Raw genomic sequence first — 8,464 nt, forward strand, 5'->3', positions numbered from 1 at the left:
TACTTTAAGTCCAAGTGCAAGCAATAGTAAAACAATAGTCCCCACTCTCAAACATCAGAAAAACAATCGTTCATACTGACATAATATTTTTATTTCATTGGTACAGTCGGTTCTATTCCCAGTACCTCTGTTCTGTTTACATTTTGGCTAAGATCTTTCTCAGGTGTGTCTCTAATGTAATTAATATCTTCACTCTGATCTAACGCATCGTGAAGAGTCGTTGTCTCCTTAGTGCATTATAAATTATGAAAAGTATTTTAGTGTTTTTCATCTTATTGTTTGTGATAGGTAATTGTGAACATTTAATAGTTGGAGACACAAATAGTAACAGACGGTTAATTTATCACACGACGGCGACGTATCCTTCAATGCCTTCATTCAAGAGAGTGAAAAATGTGTTTTACAGTGGACATTCAGTTATTAATGTAAGTGGAAAAAATAGCTGAAATTAAAAATATTTGACGGTATCTTATCTTACGCTTCATAAAACTGCGAAATGAATACTTCAATATAAAGTAATGGTAATGAAATAATTTAAGAATCTTGATCGGATTTTTTATTGGAGAGAATAGCACTTTGTGAAACTTTTATATAAGACGATTAGGTACAGTAAATGTTATTTCCGTGTTTTCCAATTCAATTTACTTTATTCTAGCCTCAACTTGACTTTGAACTTGAGGATTCATAAATAAATTATACTAAAGCTTCTTTGAACGTAGAATATCCGAAAGGAAAAATAATTCTAGAAACCCGTCTAATTCTGAATAAATAATAAACACCTACATACATTTGTTGATTTCAAGGATTTCCTTCAATTGGACTTTCCGTAACGCCTTTGCTTGGTTAAGTTAATACAGTTTGCGCGATCATAAAATATTCAGAGTGTTTCCAGGAAGATATGCCTTTCTGTTGTACGGGTTGCCAACTAAAAAACCTATACTTTTAGTTTCCGGATCGATTTCATTTTTAATATTTATACGGGTTCAAGTAGAAATTTAAAAATAACTAAATTTATTGCCAGTTTGAAAATCTAACTTTATTGTTTGTTACACATATTAATTGAAGTTACAATAACATCGAAGCTATTGACAAGCAAATAAGATACTATTATATCTTAAATATCCTTAAAAAAATCGTTTTGTATCAATTTTCACCATCATTATAACCTATCACAAATGATAGAAAATCAAAACAAAATTATCTAGGTCACCTCAAACAACAGTGACCTATTTCTCCATCGTAAAAGGTCACGAAAAAGGCTACATCTCATATTACCACAGAAATGGGCAATTGAGCGTACTCAAGACGCAGTACATATTAACGTTTACTCGTGTATTCCACTCACCCCTTACCATGAATCGTTGATGAGGACTCCGTATTGTTTCAGAGTGTTATGGCGTATGACAACCGACATACAAACGCCACAGTCTCGGTCACCGCTGGAGGTATCGGATTTACTTTCATCAATTTAAGTTTAAAAAGCGAAAAAGGTGGAGAATTAGATTACGACATCTACATTTATGAATAAGCTAGTTGTTAACCGTAATTAGTCATTTGTTTATGTAAATAAAGTTGTTAAGTGATAACGAGTTTGCTGGTAATATAGTGCCTGTTTCCTACAACTTGGACCTAGATTAATAGTATTCTTAGAATCTGGTAAGACTGGAACCCAACGTGGGTACTTAATGTACAAATCAAGACTGTAGAAAAAAGACATCTCAGAGCATAAGTGGAGAAACAAACAAATACTTTCATTTGACTATGGCTAGCTAGAATAATAAATTTGAAATATTTATCAAATTTTAAATGGCACGACCAGACGCCAAAGGTAAACTGCGGCAAGGATGCGGTTAGTAAAACGTATCTAACAGCCATGTAGCCAAACGCTGTGGAGGTCATGTGTTCCTACATATATCTTATATATCTACATACGCACCTATGGGTTTGTGTGCAAGTTTATCCCAAAAACCGCAATGTCGTCCGCAACCGTTGAGCGAGCTTTGTTTATGCCCAAATGTTTCACACGTCCCAACTAAAATGGTTTGAGTTTTAGACAGGGAAAATATGTTAATTTTTCTTGTTCGATTTTATCTCAAAAAACAACATAGATAACTTTAGATACTTCAATTTAAGCTGTAAATAACCCCTTCAAGGATAAGTATATAAAATGAAAGTCTAGTAACACAATCATACAACTTTTAGAAAGCATGCAAATAAAAAATACACTAGATTTATAATATGCACTTAACTGTTATAGGAGTCACTTTTAAATGATCTATTGATAATTTAAAATGAACTCCTAAACTAAACCAGCTAACATAAACTATACCAGCTAACAAATTCTAATTTCGTATCCGCACTTTAGCAAACCTGACTCACTAGAGTTAACTAACATTATCTATATTATATTAACCCATATGTTCAGTAGCATCAACTACCGTGTCCCCTATTGACCCGCGTCATCCATCATTCTTACTTGTTATCCCTTCTCAACGCCGTTCATTATGTCCTAACTCTAAGCAAGCATCATCACCACATCTTGTTATAAGCTTACTCTATGTATATTTATTGCAAATACTGAGCCATCTTGTTAGCCGCAATTAAGAATCTCTAGGGTGTTTTGAATTGTGGTCTGAAAGACCTAAATAGTCAGATATTTATTAAACTTGAAATAAATATTCTAGAAGTCATAAAATTATAAAAAAAAAACATAGATGGTGGCATATATTAAAGAAAAATATTTTGACAACTCTCGCGAATTCTCAGAGTAACCAGTTTTTAGATTAATTCAGCAAGCACAAAAAAGTAATTATTATGAGAAAGAAAAAAGTATCATAATATAATCCTTAGCAACAGTCAATTTCATTTTCTCTTCCATTTTCTACCGACAATCTCTTAGCCAACACATCAACCGGATTACATGATGACCATCAAACAAGATGTAACACAACAACAGCTCAACCAAAATATTAAAACACATACACACAGGCTCCTGACCAGACATACATGTTACACCGTCCCTAATGTAATTAGTATCAGAAGGGATCTCATGAGAGACATGAATAGTTGATGAGCAACACGTTTCGTCCATTTTACTCCAAGGCATCATGATTCCCCCTTTGGTAACCAAACCTGAAGGCTTATGACCACAGCCACTATGATTGAGGATACCTTTATCGTTATTAGCAGAAGCGAGGTAGATGATTGTACGAATATGGGATGAAGGAAGTTATTGAGGAAGATTGCGGTTGGTTTTCGGATCTCGATGTTCATAACTCACTCGTCTTTACTTATTTATGCCTAAAGCGCGCGCTCAGGAAATATCTGGTGGAACTTGAGATTACTTTTCAGAATATTCTTTATTGATCTCCCCATGACTAGAAGATTTAAGAAATGTTTATAGAAACATGGTGCTTCAATCCAAAATAGATCTATTACCGAAAAACTACATCAGAAATATGAAAGAAAAATGTTGCGTTTGGGGAAATTATTTAATGGAAACGAAGCAAATCGAGCTCACGTATGAGAAGTGACGTCATACAACCCCTGACCAATTTTAGACTTTAAAAAATACGAAAATCATATAAAAGTTTATCCGCATTAAGAAGTACCGCAATTTAGCTCATAAAGAAACATATAGGTCGTTTGCAAGACAGCTAGAATAATGCGACTAGTAAACGTTCCGGCTTTCTATGCTTTGCTATGATTTAATATGCAATAACATTCGTGTTCTACATGTACGAGTGTCCCAGAAACCACAAAGTTTGCGGCAGCGACGACATTCAATTAAGTTATGGCTATTTATGGCGGACTTACAAGAATTATGTTTGTACAATATTTTGTAATGGTCGCCTTTAAAATGCAATTTAAATTTGAATATTCATAGTTTGTTTATAAATCTTTGCTAGACATGTATTTAGGCAGATAAATTTGCAGTTAGTATTTTATTGACCATTTACATTTTCTCGTAACACTTGTATGACAAAACAATATTTTTGAATTGATTAATTTTGTTATTTTAGCGTTATTTTTAACTACACATTATTACAGGAAAATTATATCCCCGGGCTCTATATTTAATTTTGCCGTAGCTCAGGTAAGAGTGAGAAGCAATTTAGATTTTGATACCACAGCAATCTTCATACGTTGTTAGGGTCGCATTTTAAAACTCGTTAGCAAAATAAATTGATTTTCAATCCGCTGAAGCTAATGATAACAAGCGCCTAAGCTACGTATACTTCTACAGGGTACACAAGGTGTATTCTTGATCGAAATACAAAAACAGTTTATATTCACCTGGTTAGGCAAAAAAAAACATTATTTTTTATGGTGCTGTAGATATGTGTAAGTAATTCCAAATCATTCGATCATACATAGATAGAAAGTCATTCAAACACGTATTTCAAGAATCATCGATGGTTTTAAAGTACCAAATCAAGTAAGTTGTTCAATATTTAAATAAACATTTAGTACAGTTACTTACAAAAGTAACATAAACAAATAGGAAATACTAATTCAATTCATGTTCGAAAAAAATACCGGGTACAATCAACCACACATATACTTTCCCGTCACGTTACTCGTTGCCTTTTTAATATTTCATAGGACAGCAAAAGGGCAAATTGTATCAGCGGTGAGGCGACTAGAGTGGTATGTGACAGTGGATCCAAATTGGAGGCGACAACATGCTTTTAGCGTCGCCTCTCAGCCTCAGACTTCGCGGATAGTGGTACAATAAGATCACAGCTTTGTTGAGGTGTAAGTTACACGCGTCTAAAAATGATAACTGTTCAAATATTTAAAGGAAATGGTAAGTTTATAGTTTCGCAAAGTATTTGCACCTCTGGAATTCTAAGATTGATTATATGATTATTATTATTTGGACCTGATTTTTCCCAGTAAAAATCTAGCCTGTTATAAAACCTGATGGTTAATAAACGAGTGTCCTTAGGCATCGCCGGTTAACCGAAGCTAGAAATGGATTTTAAACTTTGAGTTTAATGAATTCAAATTGATGATAATGTTGGAATCAGAAAACCGAGTAATAACATAGTTTTGTTGAAAAATTGCAGACATGGAAATAATAGTTGGTTTTAAATTGAGAGACACTTATCGGAATCTTTTATTTTTTTAATGTATCCGTAGCAGCAAATAACAATTTAACCTACTTTAATAAAAGGATGTGGTTTTTCGATTTGACCGTATAATTATATAGTTTGAAATTATTCCCTTTAAATATAGACTAATGAACCTACTTCCACTTAGACCACACAACGCGACTGTATCTTCATGAGAAACTATTATAAGGATCTTGTTGACGAGAAGTTACTTCCAAAGTTTAGGCATCTAACACAATTAACAAGTTATCTTTAACAGCCCTTTTGACTAAATATACTTAACCCTCCGCGCAGTGTGGAAGGATAATGGGATACACAAGGACAATAGTTTCTGCAGATCTTTGAACTATTTCAGAGTTTACATTGTTTACATGTTAACAATAATCTTCCTTGAGTTGTTTACATTTACTTCTGACTTAGAAATTATAGCAAAAGTAGTATCTAATGGTAATTAGATGACTTCTTTTTGGCAAGGCAGGACAATCCTGATAGACATTTTCATTCACAGGCATTAAGAGAGTAGTTTCAGACTCTCATTGACTAAATCTAAACCGCCGTGCAACGTCTCCCACATTCCCTGAAAACGCATTTAACGCTCATGAAAAACCATTTCCTTAACTTAAATGGGCATGCAAATCATTTACTCAGACAAACAAGTCTACCGAATATAGAATTTCATCCAGTACAAATTCTGTAGTCAAATCGTTCCGAGCTTTGTAGTACGTAACGAGACACCAGGTCTCCGAATGCCTAAACCTTGGTTAACAAAGCACACAGTCATAATGACACAGATAGTTAGTTCGTCCCCGAAACTCATTGCCATGCATGTAGGTAAGCAAAAACTGCAGCTCGTAACGTGGAACGATCCTTACGTGCTAGCTTCAGCCACATTCATGCAAATTGTATTACTCGTGCTCCAGTTGTAAGTATTATGTACCTGGTATCTTTTTAAGATGTCTATTTCTCTTTTTTAGCTCAGCTGGGACAATTTGATCAATAATTCAACAACGCTGATGTAAAGAGACTAATCTTTATTTTTTAGTTGACTAATAATTTTAAAACAATTAGATCTGCTTTAGAACACAATTGAAGCCTTCAGACATTTTTTTTATGCGATAAAAGCCGACACATCTCTTCTTCGTTCCTTAATCGCGATATTTTTCCGGTTAATTTTAGGTTTGCCACTCATAATTAACAGGGGTTTCTATTGGGCAATAAATTTTAAAATCTTACAGTAATTCTTGAGATTACTGACGTCACCAACTTTACCTCTTTCTTATGTTCGAATAGATGAAGTATTATAGGCAGATATTCTATTCCAAACATGCAACAATTTCTTGAAATATTAGTGGCATTAAACATATCACTGTAGTTGTTTAACTAAATCGAGTAAATCTCTATGTTAATAGAGGTTTATTTGGTATCGTTTAGGTTTGTTTACAAGTTCCATATATAGCGTATCTATTAAAACGATTGACTTGTTAAATTGACTGCTATTACCTCGATACGATAAATATATACACGAATAAGGCTGGTTGGCAATTTATAAATAGACATTCGTAAGTCTTGTTTCGATATCAGAATATGAATTACAAATATTAGGCTCTTTATCATGATATGTTTCACTTTATTATGGAATTGAAGTTAAAAATCGTTTATTAAATTATTGCATTTCAAAATCTTAATGTGAGTCAAAATACATGTTTGGGACAAACTCTTTTGAAATGTTAATTTACTGTCATGAAATAACTTCTCTGGAACTCAAAAGAGAGAGCCCTGAGTTTGTTTTGACATTTTTTCTCAGGGTAGTCAGATAAAATTAGAAGTCTTTTTCAATTTCATTTCTTTAAAAAAAATATAAGGTTATTTATTTAATTTCATCACACAAGGTAATTAGCTGCTTTAAAATACCATCCATATGGAGAAAAAGACGGGCCTAAAACTCAAACCAACATCCGTTTACAAAACATTACGTTAACGAACACCAAGTAAGTAACTTCACTACATGTCTAAGACTATGAATATTAAAAATGCACTTTTGTGTTCAGCTATTCTAACCTACGAAATAAAAAATGCTCACATATGTCAAATAACAACATATGAGGAAAACTACGCATAGCGACGCACTCAAAGTCACTAGTCTCAGAAATGCAGCTTGTTCAAAGAATTCAAAAGTATGCAAAAACATTTGTGTAGTCATTTCAAGAAAGTGACTTTAGATGCCGGTAACAAAAGCATTATTCTTCACAAAGAACAAACATATCCATCTAAGGCAAGACGTAACACTCCAGCTGTGTTGCGTTCACCATGATTTTTTACTTTTAAGGACAAAAATATTAAAGCAAATAATAATTTAGGTATATTTCATACTAAATTTGACTCACAATAATCATTCCGTAAAAACAAATACATAAATAAAAAAAATTGCTGCAATTACAGGGCTGATAAATTGGTATGTATATTGGTAAAAGCCGTTATCAAAGATGTTTGAGTTTAGAGATAAATAGGTACTCAAGACTACAAGGTTTGGAGAGCTAAAATACAGTAACCTCACTTTAAATTGTTAACAACTGCCTCTCATGCAATAAATGACGGGCCTGTCATATTCTGATAACGACAGTTTGAAATTTGCATACCCTAAGCTCGACCCTTTACGTCGGCCTACCATAATTTGATTACTGTCAATCCTTCAGACTAACTGAAGATGGCTCTTTAGGTATTCGGCTCATGGTTATAAATTCTTCCATACTGGTGAAAGGCCTTAGTAAAATGATGGATAAAGGAAGGAATTAATGAAACTTATAATGAAGGTTTCTGCATAAAGTCAGCCAATAAAAGATAATTACGTTAAGTTTTGGAAAAAAAACGCTGCCTTGTATAATATAGTTTAAAATTTCTCTTTCACAAGTACCTACAAAAGTATTACTTTAATAATGGTGGTACTAAATATCATCTGTTTGTCCCCGATTCGAAATCACCAAATGACTCCTCAGGCTTTGGGTTAAGCTAAAAGGAGTGTCAGAGTTTAACTGAATAAAATGTACCTATTTTCATTCTTTTGTTTTTTGTGCGCCGGAGCCACGGTAACTATTTAGTGAAACCCGCTGGAACAAATTAATGACATCATTATATCTATTTGTCAATGACCCGTACCACCTCGAATAGATCAAACTAAGCTTCGCATGTATCATAAAGAACAACATTACTTAATACCTTTCACAGCTAGTACACGCTCACACTGGTATTAGATAGCGCCAGACGCCTATCGCGATTGGCATAAATTGTTGGCGCGACGAGGACGCATCGAACCGAACATTCAGCATAAAGATAGACGCTTGATTAAATGT

General features: G+C 33.6%; 1 long non-coding RNA gene across 1 annotated transcript; it reads left to right on the forward strand.

Moving 5' to 3' along the window:
- Positions 1 to 211: 211 nt before the first annotated feature.
- LOC113496877 lies at positions 212 to 1,586 on the forward strand. Its single transcript, XR_003400851.1, has 2 exons — positions 212 to 425; positions 1,388 to 1,586. It is a non-coding gene; the product is annotated as an uncharacterized LOC113496877 (long non-coding RNA).
- Positions 1,587 to 8,464: the final 6,878 nt, after the last annotated feature.

The sequence above is a fragment of the Trichoplusia ni genome, chromosome 8 (genome assembly GCF_003590095.1).
Source record: "Trichoplusia ni isolate ovarian cell line Hi5 chromosome 8, tn1, whole genome shotgun sequence".
In the NCBI taxonomy this organism is placed as follows: domain Eukaryota; kingdom Metazoa; phylum Arthropoda; class Insecta; order Lepidoptera; family Noctuidae; genus Trichoplusia; species Trichoplusia ni.